The 26,240-nt window shown below is 40.8% G+C and overlaps 1 long non-coding RNA gene across 2 annotated transcripts in view; it reads right to left on the bottom strand.

The window, feature by feature from the left end:
• The window catches only part of LOC309605692, a 33,711-nt gene extending 10,413 nt beyond the window's left edge, over window positions 1-23,298 (bottom strand). The window contains exon 1 of one of the 2 annotated variants that reach the window (XR_014231505.1): window positions 22,339-23,298. This is a non-coding gene — a long non-coding RNA (uncharacterized lncRNA). The remainder of the gene's footprint in view (window positions 1-22,338) is intronic. The other variant, XR_014231506.1, reaches the window with a different exon arrangement.
• Window positions 23,299-26,240: the final 2,942 nt, after the last annotated feature.

The following is a 26,240-nucleotide window of genomic DNA, read 5'->3' as shown; positions in this document are numbered from 1 at the left end:
CTCCACAGGTAAAATAAGACACCTATATATTGAATGAGATCCCTTTTTCCCTTCATTGTTCAGAGCAAATGTTATAGGTGCATTTTTTTTTTCTTGAGCAGAGCAAGCCAATGAGAGGATGGCCTTTCCACTCATGAGAGAGCCCTCATTTGGCTTTCTCCTCTAGAATTCTCTTCGGACCCCAAATGGTCCAGCAGCCTATAGGGAGTGGATATTTTATTTTCCAGTGACAACGGAGGAGAGTAGGGGGCAGTGAGGTGTAATTTAAAGGATTAGGACTAAGCCAAGACCCTTGAAAACTTTGGGAGCTAGAAATCAATTATAGGACCAAGTAAGGAATGATATGAACCAACATTTATTGTTAGCTCATTTATTGAGCTGTCATGGTAACGAGCTATGCTCACTGTGTGCATGTAATGCTGTGAGTCTTTTACATCTACTATCCATTTTGCTCTCATAACAATTCTCCGAGGTGGGGACACTGCTATCCCCGGTTTAAAGATGAGAGGACTGAGACGGAAGGATATTAACTAGCTTGCTCTGGGTCATGTGCCTAGTAAATGACGTAGCTGGGAAGGAACCTGACTGGTTCCCGAGCGCATGCCCTTAACCTCTGCGGCTGACCGCAGCTCCTCACTGAATGGTTCTCTGCGTTCTTGGGATGCCTGCTGCGAAGGAACAGCTCTCGACAACTCGATTTTTATTGCAGTCCCACAAAAGCTGTGCAAACCACAGTGTGGGAAAAAAGCAGCAAGAGGCATTGTCAGTCCACAGGTAATGCCATCTAACTGGAGTTTTTTTTTCAAAAGTTGCAGAATATTTAGTTCTATATTTCAGTGGTTTCTAGTGTCCAGGGCCCTGATTTGCACGAGATAAAATTCCCACAGGCTCGGTCTCAGTGTGAGATGTGTGACGATGCTAGATGCACAAGGCTTGCATGGATTACTCCTGTCAGAATGACCTCAGTGTATGTTTCAGAGGGAACTTGGAGTCCGGGAGGGCTATTGGAATAAGAGATGAATTTGTCTCCTTAGGTTTTATGTCTACAGAGAGACAATAAGTGTAGCTGAGGAAATAAAACAAGAAAACTTCCAGGTTTATAGATTCAACATATGGATTTTCAAAAATTCACCATAAGTTCTGACATGAGGTTGATAATATCCTGTTCCTTGTTGCTGACACCTTTTGCTCTAAAATTTCAGGTTTTACTAAGTATTGGAGAGAGATATGAAAGAAATATCTTTAATAAAGATATAATACCTTTAATAAAGAAACTGATACGGAGCTGATATTTTCTACAAGAACTGAATGGATATTTAAAAGGGTAGAGATTTGACAAGAAAGTGAGCATCTATCCTTAACTAGGTATATGTATGGGTAATGAGTGTCCTGGTTAAAAATCAAACCCAAAGACTTTTGCAGCCATTATGGGTAAGAACTTTAAAAACCTACCATTTAAACTTGCAATCTATTTTATACCTAGTTACAATGGAAAACTTTAATATTTATTTAGGGAAGTTTGTCCCTTTGTTCTTAGAAGGATCAGTTGGAATACGCCATTTGGTTACCAATTTTTAAGTAAGTTTTGAGGCAAAGTTCAAAAGTGTCATTAACCTGAATAAAAAAGTGTAAGAAATTAAGTGTCTTGCTTGGTCATGTAAATTGTGGTATGTGGCTGGTCCAGAGCTATATTCATTTTTTTTCATGTTCTAGAATTTTGCAGAGGAAAGGAAATGGGGAACGTAGATATTTGGGGCTCTGTATGGGCTTAGAGTACTCTGTGCTAAAATTTGTGGCGTGTTCTTCTGGAGTCATAGGTATTTTGGCTTGAGCAGTTACTGATAGGAGATAAGGGCTGACATGGAAGATTGCAGAAACATCTTACCAACACACCCTTCCCCTCTCAATAGTGTAGGGAAGGTCATTACAGCATCCCTTGTGGAACTTTTTGTCCTAACTGTAGGGTTATTTCAGACAGAGTGACTAAGATTTAGGAAAATGTACTGATGTTGTGATACCATATTCTGATAAGATCTGGGTCCAGAGAATGAGACCACATTTCCTGGGGGATTCCCTGGAAAGGCCAGGGGAGGGGGTATGTTTATCATCCTGCATCCTGGATGGAAGAAGATATTGGGACAGGAAATGGGAGCTTGAGTGATGGATACTACACGGCGACGTGGACATTTTTTCTGCCTGGGGTTGAGGGGTCTCATTAGGGGGTGTGGACTTTGAGACACAGGTATATTTGGTGCCCCTGCAAAAGTGGGATCATCTGGCTCTACCATTTACTCATTTGTCTTATTTTCAAAAATATATATGGAGTGATTACTATGTGCAAGTCATAGGAATATAACAGTGAAAATGCAGATACAGTCCCTGTCCTCAGAGAGTACATAGTCTAGAGGAGAAGATAAGTACTGAAGAACAGTTTTTCAAATTAATTAATTAATAGTGTGTCAAAAATACATAACAAAATTTACCATCTTAACCAGTTCTAAGTGTATAATGCAGTAGCATTAAGCACATTCGCACTGTTGTGCAATCGCCACCGTCATCCATCTCAGAAGCTTTTTGTCTTCCCAAACTGACACTCTGTACCCATTAAACAATAACTCCCCATTTCTCCCTCCCCCAGGCCCTGGAAACCACCATTCTACTTTCTGTCTCTATAAATTTGACACCTATATGTACTTGCTTATGTATAAGAACAATCACAGTATTTGTCTTTTTGTGACCGGCTTATTAAACTTCTGATATGTCCTCAAGGTTCAACTGTATTGAAGCATGTGTCAGAATTTCCTTCCTGTTGAAGGCTGCATAATATTCCACTGTATGTTTATACCACATTTGGTTTATTTGTTCATCTGTCAATGGACGCTTAGCTTACTTCCTCCTTTGGTTATTGTGAATAGGGCTGCAAAGAACACGGGTGTACAAGTATCTCTTTTAGATCCTGCTTTTAATTCTTTGGGGTAATAAATAGCTTTTAAGTATGAAAAATAAAACTATACTTATGAAATATGAAGTAAAATGACACTGAGCGGTGAACATAAAAAGGGCACCGTCGCCTTGCAGAGAGAGGCTCATCATGGCAGTTTCCTGGAAAAGATGACACTTAAGGCAAAGATTGGCTTAGAGTTTACCAGGGAAAGGAAGGGGGGTAAGAACATTCTAGGTGTCTGGGTGAGCAAGCCAGAGGCTTAAGAAAGCCTAGGTTGGAGCCCTTGAGGAATGCCATGGGTAGATTGATTGGAGGTCAGCAAGGAGGTTAAGACTTTACGGGATCTGAGCCTTTTGGCTCTCGGGAAAGTAAGATATGCTGATAATTGTAAACATTAGTTTGCCAGGCTATTTTCATTTCTTTATCTCTGGACATTTAGTAAAACCTTTTTTAAAAAGTGGACTTTGTCTCAGCTTTGCTGTGGACACCATTAAGGGAAACACTTGTTTAACGACTGAAATGGAGTGACAGGAGAGAGGCCAGCTTCTGTGGGGTCAGAGGTGATGATCAGAGGAGTGGCAGTTCCACAAGGGGCTTCAGTAATGGAGGTACAATAAGGCGGCTTGATGAGGAGGCTGACTCAGAAGCACCCTGGGGACCCTGAAGGACTCAGAATTACCTGCGTAGCCAGGGAAACATGTGCTGATTTGATGTCACAGATTGATGAGGCTGGGTAAGTTAGTACACAGGCACATGGCACCCCTTTCTCGGTTTATTCATTTATTTTATGTTGAAGCCAATTATTTGTGTGGTCAACTGACTATGGAATGGTCCACGCTCAGGAATCTATAGAACTTATGCCTAATGACAAAAATAGGTAATAATTTGCTTATCTTATTACAAATTTCAAGACTACTGGCATATTCATAATGAAGTCCAAGTATTCTAAATAGAGGAGATATTCTCTTGGTCTTTGGTCCCAACCAATAGTCTTTTGGACAAATGAATTTTGAGAATCATTGGTCTGCGGCCTTCAAACACACTGTCTTGTTAACAAAACATGTTGCCGCATCTGGCCTTGGCCACCAGGAAACAAAGTGTCAAATTCAGGGATTCGTTGCAGGAATCAGCTCCTCTCAGGAACTGCTTCCTCTGTTTCCTTTGGGTTTCAGGTCTGACTCAGTATTAACGATTCTGATTTACATACACCGCAAACATTCCAAGTATTGTGCAAACAGGATCAAATAGAAAATGAATTCTTATCATCTGTACTAGTAGAAAATTGCAGCTCCTGGCATTCACCGGACAGCACTAGTATTTTCTTTTAAGAGTTCAAATTCTTTCCTTTGATTAGAAGCAAGAAATCTTAGTTGAGCCCAGGATGCCTGCGGTGTGTAAGTATGGCTCTTTGAGAATTGATATGTGACAGATTATAAACAAAGAAGGAGAGAGAATGTTTCCAAAGTATCTCAAGAATCACGAAGGCCAAGTAAGTAGCACATCACATTATTGATGGGAAAGTCTGTATCATATTTAAGTTTGAGACAGTTAGAGGAATCAAATATAGTGGTGAATTTATGGCTATTGCCGTTGGGCAGATATGTACATTCATGGGGCTGATAAGCTCAAATCTTTGCCATTTGGTGTGTGGATGCTTGTGTTACGAACATACAACGCCTCCCACACACACAGTATGTCTTTCTTTAAAAAATTAATTAATTAATTAATTAATTTCTGGCTGTGTTGGGTCTTCGTTTCTGTGCTAGGGCTTTCTCCAGTTGCGGCAAGCGGGGGCCACTCTTCATCGCGGTGCGCGGGCCTCTCACTATCGTGGCCTCTCTTGTTGCGGAGCACAGGCTCCAGACGCGCAGGCTCAGTAATTGTGGCTCACGGGCTTAGTTGCTCCACGGCATGTGGGATCTTTCCAGACCAGGGCTCGAACCCGTGTCCCCTGCATTGGCAGGCAGACTCCCAACCACTGTGCCACCAGGGAAGCCCCAGTATGTCTTCTTAATCAATTAACTGCTGGGGTAAGATAGTCACACTGAAAGCATGATAAGCTGAAAGCAGCAGTGGTAGTTTGGATCTGTGTCCTTCCTCGGGGAAAGGAACTTACAGCCCATAGTGGCACATTAAAATAATCAGAAACCATTTGTTTGAATAGAGGACTTTGTGATAGAGTTATAAAGGAAAGGGAACCAACACTAAAAAGGTTTTAAAAGTATCTATTTGCAGGTCTTCCCTCTTTTTTAAGCCCCTACCTGATAAAATTCCCATCTTTGCTGACACTGTTTATCAGACCATGTACCCTATAAAAATAAAACTCTCCCCTTGGCTGGTGAAAATATATTCTGTTAGTAATTCTGATACGTTTATGTAAGTGGGCGCCTAAAATGTGTTCTGCGTACTACAAATGATTTGAATGCATATAGGATGGGGCAAAGAGAGGTTTTGTCTTCCTGGTTAACATGCTGTTGGGGATCCTGGGGTGGAGAGAAATGAGGTAAATTATTACAATGATGAATCAGAGACAGGTCATGTCATATCAAAAGAGTGAAACATCTCATTTATTCAGCAGTATTGAGTTATGAACTGTTTCCATATAGCAATCTTCCATGTAACTGTAGGTTGCCTCTATTAACGCTAAAATGTTCACGTTTCTTACCCTTTCTGGTATAATTTCTAAAGTGCATTGCACATCTCCTTGTCTTCTTAAATGTTGGTAGATTTTTGTGACATTTAAAACACATATTATACTTGTTTGAAGTAAATGTCCGCTGATATCACTTTTCTCCAGGGAGTCCCTGTACCCTAGCAGCAGTGGAAGGGGTGTGAACCTGGGCTGCCATATTTGTCCGAGGGCTGCTATCCCCTCCGGTCACAAATGATGGAACTAGGGATGTGCTCTCCACTCAGTCTAGTTCATTGTGAGAGCTTCGTTGTGAGAATTTAGATTTGGGACACGAGGACCCTGAAACAGATAGGTGAGGAGAGACAAGCTGAGTGGTGCATTCACTCCGTCAGGGCTGGAATCCTACCTACCAGGGCCAGACATGCCACCTGCAAGCTGAAGAGATGCGTGAAGGAGCAGGTATGAAGGCAGGAGCCTGGGTCCAAACAATGAAGACACCTCCAGGCAGGGTCACAGGGTCCCAGGACACAGAGCAGAACAGCTTCTGCATAAAGGCTGCCCACAGATCTTTTTTTTTTTACACCATCAAAGAGAATTGATGAAATGATCTGAAACCTCCTGATACCCAGCTCATCTACTACTTTTCTTCCCCTATACTCTGTATGCTGTTCCTGACATATTCCGCGTGCTCCCTAACTTGGTCTTTACATATGTTATTCCTTCTGCCTGAATTTTATTTTGTTCTCTTAACTTCTTCCATGTGTGTAATTCCACTAATGCTTCAAGACCCAGATCAAAGAACATTTTCTTCAAGGAGATTCCTTAGATCATCAAGCCAAGGGGACCTCACAGCATCCCATGTCTTTGCCGATGGCTGCCTGGTTTCAGAGCTACCTACACACATCCAATGATTCTCCATTGGATCTCTAAGGTACCTGGCACAGAACACAGTACAAAGTAGCTGTTCATTAAATCTATTTAAATGAATGAAAGAATGAAGGTCTAATCAGCCACAAGATCTCAGCATCAATATTTTCGGTTTATACTAAATCTCACCAGAATTGTATAAAATCACGTGCTCAGGCAAGCTTCTCTTCTCCACTGCCACCCATCTTTAAAATAAACTGTATGTGGTTGTCCAACCACAATGGGTAAACATTTTCCTTTTAATCTTAAAATTAAAAAAATTTTTAAAAGTCCTAACATTGCCTGAATTTTGAGCTGGAGCTATATTCCTGTTTCCAGAGCAATCAAGCAGGTCCCAGAGGAGACTAGCACATATGCTTAAGAAACTCTGGTGCCGGGACCGGGGCTGGACGGAGGAATATGGTAATGATGCAAATCTGTGTGTGATGACTCAGCTGTTATTTCCCATTGATCACTCAGGGCTCTGTTGATAAAAGCAACCAGATCAAGCACTTTCAAAGTGGCAGCATTGCAGAGAGGGTGTGAGGACAGAAGAACTTTGATTCACTTCCCCTCTTATTTGATTTTAAAAGCAGGAAAAAGAAAAAAAAAAAGCTCCCAAGCTGCTGAGCTACCGACGTCCTTTCTCTCCCAGTGTATTAAGCACAGGCCAAGTGCGCAGTGAATGCGTAAGAAGGGATATTTAATATGCGTGATACAATTATGTGGTGTTGGTTCACTGATTTCCTAGTGTTATTCTGCACGTCTCCCTCAAAGGAGCTATCCTGGTGAAATGAGATTTTAATAAAAGGAATCCGTATGGTATATTGTTGAACATTCAGGACACCGTCTACCTTCCCCTGTGATGCTGGGCTGAGAACACAATCCTATTTGAAGATGCGATGTTTAGATATAAATGTAATTTGCCAGAGCAAAATCATTTGTCCCCAGGATCAGCTGAACACATGCATTTTATTAAGCAGTCCTTTTGCCAGACTTTTTTATTTTTATGGGAGCCCTGTTCATCTGATTGTATTTTTTTTTCCAGATGTTGCCGATGAGCTTTGTGTAATTACCTTGTGCACCAAAGGTGAATTTTTTTTGAAAATTCAGCAGTCGATAATTTCGCTGGGTTCAGGACAGGTCACTGCCACTTCCTCTCTGAGGCTCACGAATCCCCTGGGATGCAGTAGCATTCACAGTTTTGACACATCAGCTGCTGTTAAAACCATTCTTGTTCATTTGACATCAGAATGGACTCAGAGTGAGGTGGACATTAGGGGGATTTCTGATTTCTGCTCTCCTTCTTTTCTGACTACAGGCCAAGATGAGAAATCCTTTGGCCATAAAGGTGTAAGCTGTTGCTAGTCTCCTTGTTAGAGTAATGCTGACCTTTGACTAGCTCAGCAGTCCTTGTAGACATTAGTTAAAGGAATGCTCACACCCAGTTTTTGGAGAAGAGTACAAGAAGTCGAATATCTCCCTATTCAGCAAAAGTGCATCTATATCTACACTTCCAGCAGCCTCATCAAGAGATAGAGATGTCTGAGGAATCCTCTCCCACACCCCAGCCCTCCCCACCTCCCCTTCCCCAACCGAGTTAAGGGATTCTGTGTGTGTCTGTGTGTGTGTGTGTGTGTGTGAGAGAGAGAGAGAGAGAGAGAGAGAGAGAGACCCAGGTACAGAGGATAAAGTGGGAGAGAGTGAAGAAAGAAGGGACTGATGTTTTTGTGTAAGAACTCCAAAATAAGGAGGTTACGTCATAGTAAGTTCCTAGAAATCCTAGGAAATTTGGTCTAGTACAAAGAGGAAAGAGCAGAACAGCTCAGGCCTGGAGAGCTGAACGTTAGTCTTTCTGTCTCCAATCCATTCTATAATCATCAGAATGCTCCTTCACCTCTTCCTGTCTTTTTTCTTTCTGGAGCACATGTCTTTCATCATTTATGAACATGCTGGGTAGAGGCAGGAAGACCTGGTTGTGGGAGAAAGAATAACTTCAGAGGGATCTGAGCTGAGAGGCTGGAAGCTTGGAAAGTCAGAGAGGGAACACGAGTGATGCAGAAAGTGGTGTTAGAGACACAGGAGAAGAAAGAAGCCAAAGGAACTCAGACGTGAAAGCAAACAGAAGTCCAAGGTGATGCCAAGTGATGAAGAACATGGCCCACCTTGCCTAGTAGATTCCAGAATAGAATCATAGGTCCTTCCTGGTTTATTGATTCCTTCTGAACAATCTTATACTGGAAAAGCTCCCATCACAAAGACCTAAGGCCTGACAAGATCTAGGGCCTGACCGAAGATGGAGCGGAGAGGCCAGCTTGGCATTCTGGGCACAGTGGAGCTGTACCAACTCACAATCAAGGACAGGGCTGATGGGGGAGAGCGATGGGGCATCTGAGCACAAGTCGCAAGATGTCTAACTGAGCGCACCTGAGGGGGATTCCACATAATGGATTCAGGGGTAGGTGTTGGCTCTCAGGAGCGGGCAAGGGTGATGGTGACCAAGACGAGGCAGGCGGTGTTTGGAGGGCTGTGGGATTCGAGGTGATTTACTAGAGGTGAGTGTTAGAAACCAAGATGGAGGCAGAGATGCAGTCCTAGAGATGGAGCCCCAGAGGGGTTAGAAGGTATGATGTGGGGAGTGACAGCAGGCGAGTCTATTTAAATAATTTAGTTTTAAATTTTGTTTATTGTGTAAGTCTCCCCATTAGAACGTAAGCACCAAGAAGGCAAGGGTTTTCGCATTGTCAGTTGCTGTATTTCACTCCCTAGCATAATGCCTGGTACCTACAAAGTCCTCTGCAAGTATTTGTTGAGTGACTGACTCCAGAAGACCTGGAGGGTGTGCGTGTGCGTGTGCGTGTGCGTGCGTGTGTGTGCGTGTGTGTGTGTGGTTGGCGGGGGAGGTAGGGGAGTGGTCTGCTTCTTTTTGTAAAGACCCATTGTTCCCTCTGAGGAGCGGGTCCTTCCATAACTGGCAAACCAAATTGGGGCAGACATCCAATCTTTTCTGCTGCAGGGTTTGCCCTTCTGTAAGTTGATTTTACCCATCAGTTTGAGAGTGGATACATGGTCACTATGGCTTTTGAATCAGCAACTGTTGAATAAAAGCAGCCAATGTTCAGATGAGCCTACAAAGGGTAAATTTGGGATAGCAAAATGATTTTCACTTTCGTTTGCCTCCAGTTTTCTATCAGTGAATAACATGATAGCTTAATGTCAATAACCAGGAGAGAGAGGGGAGAGACAGACTACAGCCCAGTGAATTCCAAACTGGGTCATCTTCAGCCACTTAAATAGACCAAGAGAAGAATGTCACACTCAGTCCAGGTGTGTGTCTGTCTCTCCTTGAGAGAACTCCTGTTGGTGAAGGGTGAGGAGTGCTCCAGTGTCATAGGGCTGTCACACTGTGAGGACAGCTCTGAGCCTAATAAACCTTCTAGGTTCCAAAACCTTCAGAACTAAGAAGACCTTGGAGGACACTTGAGTAGAGGATGGTGGCAAGAGCCCTAGACCTAGGCACTGTCCTGACTCTGTCTAATTTGTTACCTGTCCTAGGGGACATCACCTAACCTCTCCAGGTCTCCATTTTTTTAATCTTTAGGATGGAGATATCTTTCTTATCTTCAGCTGGTTTCCCTCACAACATCATTGTAAGGCTCAGAGGGGCAAACTCTGGAAGCCTTATAAGATTGTAAAGAATCACCAAGACAGGGAAGCAACCTAAATGTCCATCAACAGAGGAATGGATAAAGAAGTTGTGGTATATATATACAATGGAATATTACTCAGCCATAAAAAAGAATGGAATATAGCAACGACATGCATGGACCTCGAGTTTATCACACTCAGTGAAGTAAGCCAGACAGAGAAAGACAAATATCATATGATATCGCTTATATGGGGAAATCTAAAAAAATGATACAAATGAACTTATATACAAAATAGAAATAGACTCACAGACATAGAAAACAAACTTATGGTTACCAAAGGGGAAAGTGGAGGAGAGAGATAAATTAGGAGTTTGGGATTAACATATACACACTACTATATATAAAATAGGTAACAAACAAGGACCTATTGTATAGCACAGGGACCTCTACTCAATATTTTGTAATAACCTATAAGGGAAAAGAATGTGAATAAAGAATATGTATGTATAACTGAATCACTTTGCTGTATACCTGAAACTAGCACAACACTGTAAATCAACTATACTTCAATAAATATATCAATACTTATGCATCCCAAGTCTAATGACTGGCAAATATATTTGAATGAATATTTTTCTGGGTTTAGTGTTGGGACTATGTATGCAAGTGATACAGCTGAAGGAAACCCCCAACACTGTCACCTGAAACATGAAGGTGATGGAAGTCAACTTGCGTTATTAGCATTATTACTTGGTGGAGGAGGGAGAGGGGAAGGTGGTTTCCTGGAATGTAGCCGCAGCCTGAGTATTTTGAGGGAGTATTATGGATCCTGAGGGAATCGTTCCTGGTGGTAACCACCATTCAGCTCATTGTGAACTTGACAGAGTTGGAGGCATTGGGTAAATCTGCGGTCTCCTCACCCCCCAGGCAACCCTGCCACAGACTTCGGTCATGAGCAGTATGTCACAGTATGAAAGGCACTTTGTTTTTGGAAGCTAAACTTCAGCCTGAAGTTACTCTGCTAGACTCCCCAAGGAGGGCTTTTCTCCCTACTTTGTGCCACCTGCCTCCAAAAGAGCCACAGAGCTCCCACTTAATAGAAATCCACTTAACAGAAGCCCGAGGTGATCAATTTCTGCATGACCAACTCACTCCCAGAAATGGCCCTCTGCACATCCACAGTTCGGGCAGCTCCCTGTTCCCAGCTGTTCTGCTATCCCTCTGAGCTGGAGTTCCTCTTCATGTGTCACTCTATTTTTAAAGGTGTTACTATTTTGGATGTGACTGTTGCTATTTTCTTAGAAAGTTACCATTTTTACTTGGCAGTATACATCATTTCTTTCCTTAAATGTTATCTCCTTACAGCCAGGGTCCAGAACTTTTCCCAGTCTAACTTCTCCCTGAGACTTACAAAGGAAACCAGTGGGAAAACCAGATTTGCTTCTCAACTGTTTTGTTTTGTTTTTTCTCTCCCTCCAGAAGGTGGATTCTTGCATCTTTTTAAATCTGTGTCCTGCAGCAAATATTTAAATGCTGGGTTTTCCCGCCTGCTTTCCTATCACACACAAACACAGAGGAGCTCGTGGTAAGTTTCAGAGACAGGACCTTTTTACAAATGAGGGAATCAAATCTGTATATACTGAGTGAATATTCAATACAGCTGGTAAGCAGAGTGAGGTATTGAACCTCAGGTGTTTTGATGGGGTGATGGGGGTTGTGTGTGTTTAACTGCACCACAAGTCATCATGTCATAAATCAGAAGGTGACATAGCCAAGCAGTTAGAACTGCAGGTCTCTGGAGACTGCCCAGCTGTGACTTGGGGCGTGTCATACATCTCTCTCTGCCTCAGGTTCCTCATCGATAAAAGAGGATAATAATAGTACCCATCTCATACTTACATGTAAAATGCCTAAAACAGGGCATAGCACGTATTAAGCACTTAGTAATTCATTGGTAACATTTTAATGTTTTATTAATCAAACTTCCCCCATTTGAATTTCTTTATGTTTTGACTTTATTATATCTTATTTCATCTATTTATCTCTATTAAAAATTTGATTTTGGCATTTTGAATTGTAATGATCTCATATAGATCAAAAATTCAGATTATCAAAATGTATATTCTTAAAATTTTTCCTTTCACTCCTGTTTCCTATCCTTCCCAGTGTCAATTCCTATCCTCAAAACAGCAGCAACTGTTACTGATTTATTTTTGTGTATCTGCCCAGGGTTTTTCTTGGCATATACAGGGCAATATGAATATTTATTCCTCTGACCCATAAGCTTTTTTACATGGACATTAACTTACTCTGTATGTTGTTCTTTCTTTCTTGAAGTTATTTCTGTACCTACGTACAGAGAATTTTCTTATATTTTTTCTTTTCTTTATATTGAATTTTACAACTGCATTGTATTCCATTGCACGAATGTACCCTCCTGATGAACAGGTAGGCTATTTCCAATCTTTTGCTACTACAATTGTGATGGAATGAATGACTTTGCACTTATGTTATTTTGCATGAGTATATATGTAAGATGAATTAAATAGCTGTCATTATTCAAGGAGTGCGTTTACTTCCAATTTTGATAGATACCATTAACCAAATTGCCTTCTATAAGGTTATACTAATTTAAATTCCTGCCAGCAATGTGTAAGAGTATAAGAGTGCCTGCTTCCCGATAACTTTAGCAGCACAGGGAAAATTACATTAAAGTTTTAAATTGACTTAGGGAAATTGATATATTTTTGATGATGAGTTCTCTTAAAAACATAGTTTGGATAGCCACTTGTTTTAGTCTTCATTTCTGTCAGTAGAGAACATTTTAAAGTGCTTTCTATATAGCCCTTGCACATTTCTCAATGATATTTATTTCTAAATGATATTTATTTCTAGAAATTTATCACTTTTTTAATAGTATAAATGGGATCTTCCATTGTCTCCTCTAATTTGCTGGTGTTTCCATATATGAAAGTCATTCATTTCCACGTATTAATTTTGTCCTCCATAATCTCTCTGAATCCTCTCATGTATAAAATGCTTTTTCAGTTGATTCTCTTGGAATTTTTAGATATACCATCATAGCTACAAAGACTGATAATTTTACTTTTCTCTTTCCATTTTTTACACTTATCTTGTCACTTCCATTGTCTAGTAATTTATTAAGATGTTAAACAATAGTGGTGAAATGGTACCCCTTTTATTCTTGGCATTAGAGGAAATACTTGTAGTGTTTTCCCATTAGGTATGGTGTTGGCTATTGGGCTTATTTTACAGATCTGTATTAGTTAGGGTTCTCCATAGATTTATTATGAGGAATTGGCTTATGCAATTATGGCATCTAAGCCTCACAACCTGCCATCTGAAAGGTGGAGACTTAGGAAAGCCACTGGTGAAATTCAGTCTACATCTGAGGGCTTGAGAACCAGGGGAGACAATGATGTAAATCTTAGCCCATATATATGCATTTTTTTCCTGACAAATGCACGCACGTATATATGGTATCTATCTTTTTCTCTTCCTATTTTGAGGGTCTTTTATCAATTCAATAATTTGAATAATGTCAAATATCTTTTCAACATCTGAGATGATCATTGACTTTTCTCTTTAAATCTATGATTAAGATACATTTCCTTAATAAATTTCTTAATATTAAAATATGATGGAATAGTTTAACTTTCTGGAATAAATCCCACTTGGTTATGGCTTATGATAGTGTGCCACTAATTTTTTTGTTGTTGCTAATATTTTATTTAGGATATTTGCATCTAAATTAATAAGTATCACTCATATATGGTTATCTTTTTTTGGTGTACTGTTGGTTTTTGTTATCAATGTTATGTTCAATTCTGATAATGAGCTAGAAGGTTTCAAACTTATTTTATATTTATTTACATGGAACTAGCCAAAAATGTCTTTTGTGACTCTTTTATTTTCTTCAGTTCCTGTAATTATTTCTGACACACTAGTTTTATTTATTTTTTTATGACTTCTCCATTTTTTTTTTCTTGATTAGGCAATCTGGTAATTGATCTAGTTTTTGCTCTTGCTTTTTGGTTTTTTGTTTATTTTTTCTAAGATCCAGCTTTGGGATCTGTTTGTTGGTCGTACAGTTTTTCTGTTTTTTGTTTTTGCCTAACTCATGAATTTCTGCTTTTATCTTTACCAATTCCTTTCTTCTGTTTCCCTTCAGGGTATTTGGTTTGTCCTTTTTCTAACTTCTTGAGTTGGATACTTAACTCATTTATTTTAATTCGTTCTTGCTTTCTGATATATGTACTCAAAGTTATCAATTTATAAGAATTTAAGGGTATAAAATACACACTTTGAAGGCATAACATGTACGGACCAACACATGTCTGTCCCCTGCCCTTTCTCCTTCATGTCTTCTGCAGTGCCTTTCACAGTAGTAGGCATGTACTGTCTTCTCAACAATTATTTGACTCAACAAGTGCAAAGTAAACAGATATATGGCAGGGGAAAATGCCCCCTTCCCTTGCCCTTCTGCTCTGCAATACAAGTTTCGTTTCATCATATTTATTAGTATGCCCATGGGCTTTTGCTTCAGAAGAAGCACTACCCTGCTTTAGCCGAAATGATTCCCTTGCCAGCCAAGAGTCCTGAAGATTGGCTGCTTGATTTCTCAACAGAAAAATATTTTGGTAAACTATTTGTGTTGGCGCCAGTGCTTCCATAGTTCTTGCCCAAGAGTACAAGATTTAGGTCCATTTGCAGATCTGCACAATAATGACAGCTTATATTTATACAGGACCTATTTTAGAAGAGTCTGATGTTCCTTAAACTATGTCTTTCACCCTTTTACCATCCCAGGGGCAGCACAATATGGAAGAACAATATGAACACAGGGAGAGACTTGAATCCAGTGCCTCTTGACAAAGGTTTTTATGTCCTGTCAGTGACGGAGAGGACCAAGCTGTGTGTGGTCTATAATCCCTTCCACATGAATATGGTCATTTCAAATAATATACATTATTTATTATTACTTATTTTATATATTATTTATTATTTTATATGTTGCATGTATATTTTACATGCATATATATTAAGCATGTTTAATATCTAAAATCAGCTTTGAGGCATAATCTACATACAATTCACCAATTTTCAATAAGATTTAACAAATGTACACAATTATGCAAGCACCATGAGAATCCATTTCCATCATCCTCAAGATATTCCCCATATCTTAAAGAGATCTGTAGTGCCCCTTTGCAGTCAGTACAATTCCCCATATTCCTGGCAACTACTGAAACACCTCCTTCCTCTCACTACAGTTTTACTTTTTTTAGAATTTCGTATAAATTGAATCATATAGTATGTAAGCTTTTGCATCTGCCTTCTTTCACTTAGCATAATTCTTTAAAGATTCATCCATGTTATTGTATCATTGGTAGTTTGTTACACTCTAATGCTGAGAAGTATTCCACTGTATGGATATACCAGTTTGTATAAACATTGATGGATGTATCCCTATCCAGTTGATGGATATTTGGATTCTTCACAGTTCTGGGTATTTAAAGTAAAGCTACCATGTACATTCATATAAGAATCTCTTTGTGAACATGTGTTTTCATTATTCTTGGCTAAATGCCTAGGAATAGAATTGTGAGTCATATGGTATGTGCATACTGAACTTTATAAGAAACAAATTATTTCCCAATGTGGCTATACCATTTTTGCATTCCGGCCAGCAAAGAGAGTTCAAGTTCTTCCACATTCTCAGCAACACTTAATTTTAGCTTTTCTAATGGGAATGTAGTGGTTTCTCATTGTGGATTTAATTTACATTTCCTTCATATATTATGATGATGTGAATTATTTTTACATGCTTTGCCATTTGTATATCTTTGGTGAAGTGTCTGTTCAAATCTTTTGCCAATTTTTAAATTGAGTTTTTTGTCATTTTATTACCGAATTGTAAGTGTTTGTTATATATTTTGGATACTGTATTTTAATTAGATGCAAATATTTTTCTCAGTATGTGGCTTGCCTTTTCATTTTATTAACAATGTTTTTCAAATGCAAAAGTGTTTGACTTTGATACAGTTCAATGTTTTATAGTATATACTTTATATATCTTATTTAATAAATTTTTGACTAAATCAAGTACACAAAGATTTTCACCTCTAATGTCTTCTAGAAGTTTTATAACTTCAATTTATGTTTAAGTCTGTGATCCATTTTGAGTTAATTTTTATATATTATTGAGGTAAAGGCCAAGGTTCATTTTTTGAAAATATGTGGATATTCAATTGTTCCAGCATCATTTGTTATAAAAATTACCCATTTCCACCTATTTTGAAAATCAAAGATGATATATGTTTGATTCTTTGTGATTATCTATATAGATGATTGTGTTGTCTACAATCAAGCAAATTTTCTTCTTCTTCATTTCCAACTGTATGCTCTTATTTATTTGTCTTCCCTTATTAAACTGGCTAGGACCTCCAGTACAAAGTTGAATAGAAATGACAAGAGTAAACATTTTTCTCTTCTCCCCAAATTTAAGGAGAAACATTCAGTTCCTCATCACCAAGAGGAATCTGTTGCCACAGAAGGACTTGAAGGATATTTAGGGCAAGATGTTTCTGAGGAAGTCCAAACTTGCCTATACTGAGAAAAAACACAGGACAAAAATCTATTTGCCATTTATAAGAAGAAATTCTCTGACACTTTCATGTCCCTCTTGCTACCAGATTTATGACAATCTTGTCCTTACTCCTTTCCTAAGCTAAGATTCATTCAGAAGCTAGTTTATTATCCCAAGGTCACATGTAATACAGTGGTGGAATGAGGAACAGATCCCAGACTTAGAATTTCAGGCTCTTAAACTTTGGGGCTGGGTTGGGTCATCGTGACAGCCTGTGAGTCCGTGTGGGAGAGCCTCCTCTCTAGGAAGGTCCAGCCCTGCAACCTGGGAGAATGTTAGGTATGTTTATCTTCCATCACCCCTGCTCTTCCTCCAAGGCCCTTATCGTGATACTGGTACCTCTCCCTGCCATTGGTAGAGGTGGCTTCAAGGCTAAAACAGCTTTTTCCAAACCATGCCCCAGCCTTGGATTTCCATTTAGAAAACTGAGAAATAGGTCCTGAGGCTGAAATCTTTGTCCTAGAGGGTTTTTTGTTTGTTTGTTGTTTGTTCCTTATTTGTTTGTTTTGATACTTTGTCAACCAAAGCTTCCTCACACCTGGAATATATGCTGCCCCAAATGACTACCTTCTGGGGCCATTCAGATAATAAAGAAATAATTCCACAGAGGGTGCTAACATGGAGGTCTTCATACTGAAACAGAAAAAGGTCACACGACCTAAATTATGTAGCCCATTCCCAGAGGCTTGGATGTTATTTGGGACAATCTCTAAGCTTAACCACTAGGCCATTAGCATGTGCAAAAGAAATACCTTCTAGCTCAATAGGAGGAAAGGGATCTTGTTGGATTTCAGAGGCATTTGGTTCTTTGTTACTAGGAGCTTTCCCAAGCAGGCAGAGGAATGGTTCACTAGGAAGCCAGAGGTCAGGAGCTGGTTTATTGGAGCAGCAGCTGCTAAATGACAGATTTATTGTTCATCAGGAATCCTGAGGTGGTATCTTGGTATTTAGCTTCTCCTTCTATAGATGAACTGAGACTGAGATTTGGGGATCTTGCACCATCTTTTTGGGGATCTTGTTCAATGTATAACGGTGGTGTAGTGGTTTAAGGTGGGAGGAGTTCTGTTCCCTGGGCCTCATATTCTTGAAGCCCTATGATTATCCAACTTTCTCTCTGCTGGCAAGGCCAAGAGAGATAAGAGAAAGCTGATGAAAATATCACAGTTCTGTTTCAATTAGTAAGTCAGCCTGGTCAACAAGAAAGATGCCTACAGATTTTAATTGGTCTCAGGGGAGGAGAACTGAATGTTCTAAGATGTCCTAGCTCACCCTGATATTGCATTATCTGGGCCACAGGGCAGCTGCAATCTTTCCCCAGGGCTCAGGATGTCTGCCTGGAAATAAAATTCAAATTCAGTGTTAACCTTTTTACCACCATGTTGCTTCAAAACAGATAATCTTCAATGGACTTAACTTTAGAGACGCAAAGTCTGCCCCATTTCTAAATAGGTCAGTCTTATTCCTAGAATACTAATCTCAGAGGACACAAATGTTAGGGGAGGGGAAATTCCATCCAGGAAGAGTGATAAGAAATAGCTGAGATGAAATTTAGGTCTGTGTTCCGATGCTACTCTCACTCATAATTCGAGAAGCCAATCCCTTCACTTCTCTATGCCTTGGATTCTCCATCCATATAATGGGGGTGGTTGTGTCCCCATTTTGATTTGAAATCCTCAAGTCCATGGCACAAATCCTGACTTGTCCTAGGGTAAGAAAAGGTTTCACTATCAAATGGTGCTATCATGTTTCATGAGCTTTTCTCCTACCTACATTTTCAACTTGTGAAACTCACATCTGTTAGTCAGGGTAAGCTAAGTTTTGCTGTGGCACCAAACCTCCAAATCCCCAAGGCTTATTTCTCACTTTCATAACAGTCTGATACAGGTCAGCCTGCTTTCCTTGGTGGCCACCTTTCAACAGTGCTGAGAATTTGAGTTGCTTCCATCTTGCAACTTTGCCGTCTCAGTGTTCCTTGTTTCCAGCCGTTCCAGCAGGAGAGAGAGCATGCGTAGAGTTTCCATCCCCCTTTGACTGCCTCAGACAGCAAATACCATGCCTTACTTCACTCCCACTTATGCCCATGAGCCAGAGTTAGTCTCATGACCCCATCATAAATGCAAGGGAGACTGGGAAATATGCAAGAGCTTGTGGAATATTCGGGGAGCGCTAGTGTTTATGTCACATACCCCATGAATGTTATTGGTTCTGTTTATGGCCAACCTAGGCAGGAATTCAAAATGAGAAAAAATTCATTCAACAAACTTGCCAGGTGCTACCAGCTAGAGATGCAAAGATACATAAGACCCAGGTGTAGCCTGAGGAATTCATAATTGGGAGATGGGGGTGGGGAAAGATGCAAACAAGTAAATTATTGGGGTATACATAATTTCTTGGAGGGATGAATGAAGTGTGTGGAAGACAGAGGCAGGAGTGATCAACTCTGTAACAGGTAAGGCTCTGTTGGACATGAAAGGGGTCCTTTGGTTCTTGAAGGAGGATCAGGACTTCACCGGGTGGTGCTGGGCTGAGTGGATCCCATAGTAGAGAGAAAGGAGCTGAGAGTCAGACTTCCTTTCCTTTAGGGCCAAAGTCAACAGGGGACACTCTTTCAGTCCACCTGTATAGGCTTGCACTTCTTAAAAAAATGAGTTAGTAAATGCTGAGGCCTCCATTTCACAACACCCTGAATGGATGATAAAAATGAAAAGTCTTGAAGGAGAGAAAGTAGATGGCATAAAGGCTTTGAAGATAGAACAGAGGTGAGGCCCTCCCAAATTACTCCCTGCCAGGCTCACTCAATAACATTTCTGGTGGTACCAGTGGGCCCGTGTGCTGTGGTATTCAATTATTTTGCAGAAAAGCCCTGAGGGTCATGATAGCTGCCTCTGTCAGAGGGTCCCTCCCTCTCACTCATTATTTACATCCCTGTCACCCTGGAAGACTGACATGGTGGCCTAAGAAATTAGCATCCAAGTCCCAAAGCATTATTTCCAGAAAACAACAGGACATATAGCAGAACCCTCTGGATGGTACTATGTCTTCAGAGGCTTGGGCAGCTGCTTTTCATGTGGGTCCTTTCAGAAAAGTCACCGGTCAGAATACCTTGCATTTGTATAGCATGTAATTATTTACAAAGCACTTTTACATATCCATTAAGTGAGCCAGTTAAAAAAGAAAAAGAACAATGTCCAGGAGGGTGTGTGAAATGGTCTCTTTGCATTATTACAAGAAAATGTAAACTGCTGCAGCGTTTTTGGAGGGCAGTTTGACAGTGTCTGCTTTTCAACCTAGTAATCACACTTCTAGAAATCTATCCTTTAACAGTGTTTGCTCAAAAGCTAAAGATAAACATAAAAGTGAGTTTATCATACAGTTATTTGAAATAGAAAAAAGTTAGGGAAAACCTTACTATCAATTGCGGAATATCAAAATAATCCATTATGTACAGGAAAAATGAAACTCTGCATCTATTAAAAATGAGATAAACCTGATGTCCTGATATGGAAGGATGGCCACGATAAAGTTATTAGTGTAAGTCCCAAGTGCATGTGTGTGTGTGCATGTGTGTATGGTATGTGTGTGCATGTGTTATATGTGTGCGTGTGTGTATGGTATGTGTGTGCATGTGTTATATGTGTGCGTGTGTGCAGGGGTGTGTGTGTGCCTGTGTGTAGTGCGTATAAGCATATACATTACATCTATAATATCAGGGGTCACCTCTTGGGAGTGGGTTTGAGGTTGAAAGGGACATTAAATAGGTACTTCACCTATTTCCTTACAAAGAAAGCAAAACTGACCTCTTGCCCTGCTTTATAAGTGTGTATATCACCCCCATACAGGCAGAAGTAAAGCAAACAACAGTGAGCACACTCAGGGTCACCTGTCCCCATCTAGTCCCCAACTAAATGAGATCTTAAGCCAGTTGCTGTAAGTTCCTAATTCCTTACAAAACAGCTTTATCTGGACCTTAACAATGGTTGATATAGGTCTATAACTTTGCACATATTCTATTCATTTGTGAAAACTGCTCTTTTCCCGGCATGAATGAATAGCTTGTCATCTGTGTCTTTTCTTTTCATACCTGTGGTATAAGTAATTTCTTTTTTTAATTTGGTGAGCTATCCTTCCAGAATTCTAGCTCCCAATCATGCCTTGTACATTGAAATCATGTGAGGAATTTCAAAAACTATTCGTTTGTGGATTCTACCCCTCTGAAATCTTGGTTTAATTGGTCAAGTTAGGCAGGGCAACAAGATTTTTAAAAAATTCCCAAGAAATTCTAATATATAACCAAGGTTGAGGGCCACTGTTGTAAAATTTAGACTCACTTGTAAAATTTTTTGCAAGAAATGACTTTTATTTTTAAATGCTTTTGTCTCTAAATCTTTTCATTACTTTTTTTGGCAAATTATTTATAGCAATCATGTATTATTCTATAATTACAGGAAAGAATTAAAAAAATATTCTCTATGTAAAATATAATCATATCGTTAACTTGATTTTAAAAAGTTTAGATTTTTTCAACAGTGTGAAATAGGTGACAATGAATGCATCATCTCCATTTATCAACGAGGAACTTGGGACCCAGAGAGGATGATTGATTTCCACAAGCTCTGCAGCTCCTAAATGTCAGTGCTAGATTCAAACCCGTGTCACCTCACCTTAGATCCTAGTATCTTTGCACTTTATGTCACTGCCAGCACCACAGGGCTAGGATCTGGCCATGAATGAGATTCCTTGCTAACCAGCTGCAGGAAGTTGGGAAAAGTGGAAAATCCAGTGGAAATAGCTCCTGGTTAAGAATGACAAAATTCAGGCTTGAAGCCTTGCTCAGCCCTCAGCCACTAGCCACCTGTGTCTAGTATGACTGAAGAAGTGAATTTTTAATTTGATTTAAATTTAAATTACTTTAGATTAAAACGTACATAGCCACATATGGCTAGTGGACCTACATTGGCAATGCAGGCCGGAGTGATTCTTACAGGACATCCCACCCACCCTGAGAATTGCTCCATAACGGAAAAGATGTATTTGATGACACTGTGCTTATAAATAGTGTAAAAAGTAAGTCAGACGGAGAAAAACAAATATCATATGATATCACTTAGATGTGGAATCTGAAAAAAATGATACAAATGAACTTATTTACAAAACAGAAATAGACTCAAAGACATAGAAAACAAACCTATGGTTACCAAAGGGGAAATGGGGGGAGGGATAAATTAGGAGTTTGGGATTAACAGATACACACTACTGTACATAGAATAGATAAACAACAAGGACCTACTGTAAAGCACAGGGAACTATATTCAATATCTTTTAATAACCTATAATGGAAAAGATCTGAAAATGAATATATATATATATATATGTATAACTGAATCACTTTGCTGTACACCTGAAACTAATAGTACATTGTAAATCAACTGTACTGCAATTAAAAAAAATTGCTTGAGAACTATTACATACAGCACAAAGTCAAAACCGTTCAGCAAGGCATTTCCAATCTAGCTGCTGGATCTCTGCACTTACATACCAGTAGTACCAACGTAGTCATCAGGCTCCAAAAGACCATCATTTGTCTCATTCTGTTCCCCCTGCATTGAACGTTGGCCATCGTTTTCTTTACCTCGATTCTACCCATCCTTCAAGGCACAGCTGAATGTCCCTCGACTGAGAAGCCCTCTGACTCTTCCACCGCTCACTCCTCAGCTCCCCAGTGAAATGAATCACTTCCTTCAGCGCTTCCAACATCCGTCTTATTACATGATGGTTAGTGATTCGGGTCTAATAGGGAGACAGTCAGTGACGGTTCGGTGCAGTTTGGTCAGTGCTCTGATGGAGAGACATCCAGGGTGCTCTAGGCACCCAGAGAAGGGAGCACTGTAGCCAAGCTGGAGAGACTGGGTCCTCTGAGAAGCACATGTGAAAACAGGATAAGTGAGCAAGAACATTTATCAGGGGCAATGCCTGTGAGAGAAAACAGGATGAGGAGCTGGAAGTGGCTGAAAGGACGGTCAGACCACACCACAGACATGCCATGGATTTCAGTGCAGCATCTGGCCCTGAGCCAAGTATGCTCCCGTAGTTGAAGGCAGCAGGGTGCATTTACACTGACCATAGAGTGTGCTGCACTAGGTAAAAATACCCGTGAAGTTACTTTATAAGTGATTAAGCACGGTACGAGTAACAGTTGTTTTTATTGTAAATCTCCAGGAACCATTATCATGGTAACATCAGGAGAACATCTCAGAGTTAACAAGGAGGCCAGCAGATGAAAATTAACCAATTAAACTACAGATGTTGTTTTTGAAATTGAATAAGAGATGGCGTGCGAAATGAAGGCTTTCGTTTTGCTATCAAAAGCTCTCTCTAAGTGAATTTAGATCTTGGATTTGGTAACTGGCGAGGCTGTGAAACTCCTTCCCCCTTGGGTCTTTAAGACTGTGAACAACCACGCAACAAGAGTTAAGCGTCCACCAAGCGCTTATCAGTGTGCTGGTGCTGTGGAAGAGCACGTTGAGGAGGGGAAACCATATTCGTAAATGACAGAAAGATCAGTGAACAGGACTAGATAGGTACAAACCTGTAATGTGGAGAGACAAAACATCACCCCAGACAAGGGACATTCCTTGACCAGGAAATCAGGCAGAACCCACCCTAAGACTGTGCTATGTCACTCCTCTAGTTAGGGATAAGTAATTGACAGACCGTAGAAATGACAAAAACAAAATAAAGATGGGATTGAAATCAGTGAGATGGAATGCATGCAAGTCTGAAATGAAAATGTTATCATTAGGTGGCTGGGTAGGAAGATCTCCCTTGGGGTTTTGGACACCAAGTCCCACCAGTCAGCCAAGCTTCTGGAATAAAGTCATGTTTCATTCTGAGTTTCTGAGCCACTGACCTGAGCTTTACTCACCTTTCATGCTTCCCAGGTGAGGGGTAGTTTCTGTGCTCTCGCAGCCATAGACGGGTCTAATCGACACTCCCACCCCCAGCCCTGGCTTCAGATTACCTTTTAAGGGAGAGGGAGGCTCCAGCTGTGTCAGCCGAGTGATAAATGCTGTGGTCACTCCACTCTAGGGAGGTGTCCCCAGCTGCCCCTGCTGGAGGGCAGCTAAGTGAGTAACCCTGCCCGTGTCACGTGGTCCTGGAATGGAGCTGGCTTCTGCCCGTGCCAGGTCCGTGCAATGAGCAAGTCTGCTTATGACACACACACACACACAGACCCTGATGGCTCCCTTCAGGGGACTAGAGTTTTGTTTGGGGGTCTTGTAGACTTAACAATTGAACTTGCAGATAGATGGAAGGCTCATGAGCCAGTGGACAGGCAACTGAAGCTGACATAAGCAAGTTCTTAGAGAAGAAAGTTTGTGGAGGAATGTTGCCCGGGAATCTCTGGGTGGAGCTCTCTGGGAATAATCTGCCCCTTTCTTACACATTCCCTCACCCTCCTCAACACAGCCTTTGTAGCTGACACAAAAACACCAGCAGCTTGCTTGCCCAGGGAAGAGAGGGATAGAAATCATCTCCAAGGGTCAGGATGATGGAAAGGCTAAAAGCCACCAACAGAATCTGAGTCTGGAACTCACGTGATCCAAACTCCTCCCCTTGGAGTTGGTCACAGTGGCTGGAGTTTTGGGGAGATTCACAGCAGATCCAGCAAAATGCTTTGTGCAGTCTCACCCCAAGGGGTTTTATTCCAGGCTCTTTGTATTACTCAGGGTGAGGTTTGAATATTTGCTCTGGGCTTTAGAATGGCTTTCAACTTGATCTTCCGTGTCATTCATTTGGGTCTCAACTGCGAACTCGAATTCTCTAAATTCTTATATTCTCTTTTTTCCTCCCCCTTCTGTTCTCCTCTTCCTCCGCCTCCTCCTTCACATCTTTCTGCCTCTTTCTGTCTCTCCCTCCCCGTCTCCTTCTCTCTCTCCTTCTCCCAGATTGACATCTGTCCTCTTTAAGCACTTTGTTTCATTAGAGTCATTATTTTCAGTAGTCAGCTTGTCCTTTCTCTCTGTGTCTGCATCCCCTCCATTGTGTATTCAGAGCTCAGACCCAGGGCCTGGGGTACCTGCGGTGGCAGCCCATCAGCAGGTTGTAGAAGATGCAGCGGCTCCCTGCCCTGGGGGCTTGTCATGCAACAGCCTGTAGGTTGTCATTTCTAATAGGAAACCATTCTGTATTCTGGTGTCAGCTGTAAAGACCAGTGCTCCCCAGACTCAGAGTAGGGAGGACAGCATCAGTGGCTTCTGAATCTGAGAATGGTGATAAATTGGAATAACCTGTGTGTGTGTGTGTGTGTGTGTGTGTGTGTGTGTGTGTGTGTGTGTGACTTTCTAAACTCCTTCCCTTCTTCAACCAATACTTGTTTTAAACATTTTTGTGGGCAAGACATTCTGATCTACTTTGAGTAATAGCCAGGAACATCAGACAATGTGGAGAAGACTCTGCTCAGCTCATTGATGGGCACATTGAACTTGAACTTGAGACAATTAATTGAGAGTCTCCCAGGTTCTTGGTGGTAAAATATGGTCTGAGGTTAGCTCTGATCCCCCACCACCAGGGCAACGTCTTCTAGAACAGGTAAGATGTAGCAAGGTTTACACATGTCAGGATTAAATTGGTACAGATAGAGGGCTCTGGGTTAGGAGCTAGGAAACCTGGGTTCCAGATGCAGCTCAGCCCTTGCCGGCTCTGTGATGTAACAAATTAACTCCCTTCTCTGAACTTCAGCTTCAAAAATCATAAAGTCATGAGCTTAGATGATTTCCAAAGTGTCTCCAAATACTGCCATTCCAAAAGTCTGGATCCCTAGAACTAAGGGAATGGTTTCAAAATGAAGAAGATTCTGGCTCTTTCCATCTGGCCCAGCTACAGCGTGCCCTTGCAGCACTCAGCTCCCACATGCAGCGCCACTGGTGAAGCAGCAAGGATACTGTCCAGGTTGATCTCTCTGTGCAGATACAACAGAAAGCAGCCTAATGTGTCCTGATTCGGTATGGCCAGGGACCCCCAAATAGTACCTTTTCACTGGACTATGTAAGGAGATCTCCCAGAGTAAAGATGGCTTTGGCATTGACCTTGATTTTTTTTTTTTTTTTTTTTTTTTTACTATCTGGGATGTTCATTTACTAGAGTTCCTCTACCTGATGTACACCTATCTGGGCAGGTCACCTATTAGTACTGATTAAAACATTGGTACAGATGAATTAAACAAATTAGCTCTTTGCCACCTACTTAAGTGAATAATTACGCAGAGAAAATGGCACTCAGTGGGGTAGAGAGGCAAAAGGCTAAAATAAAGGCAGTGTCTAGGGAGATTCAGACAAGCTCACAGTGGCGATGGGGTTGGCTCACCGGGCTTGTGGACCAGTACAGAGCAAAGGAGGCACTGCTGATAATAAACATGATCACTGTGCCCAAGAGGTTGCA

Source organism: Balaenoptera borealis (assembly GCF_965194805.1).
Source record: "Balaenoptera borealis genome assembly, chromosome: 1".
NCBI classification, from domain to species: domain Eukaryota; kingdom Metazoa; phylum Chordata; class Mammalia; order Artiodactyla; family Balaenopteridae; genus Balaenoptera; species Balaenoptera borealis.
Note: the sequence above shows the minus strand (reverse complement) of the source record. Positions and strands in the feature narration are given on the sequence as shown.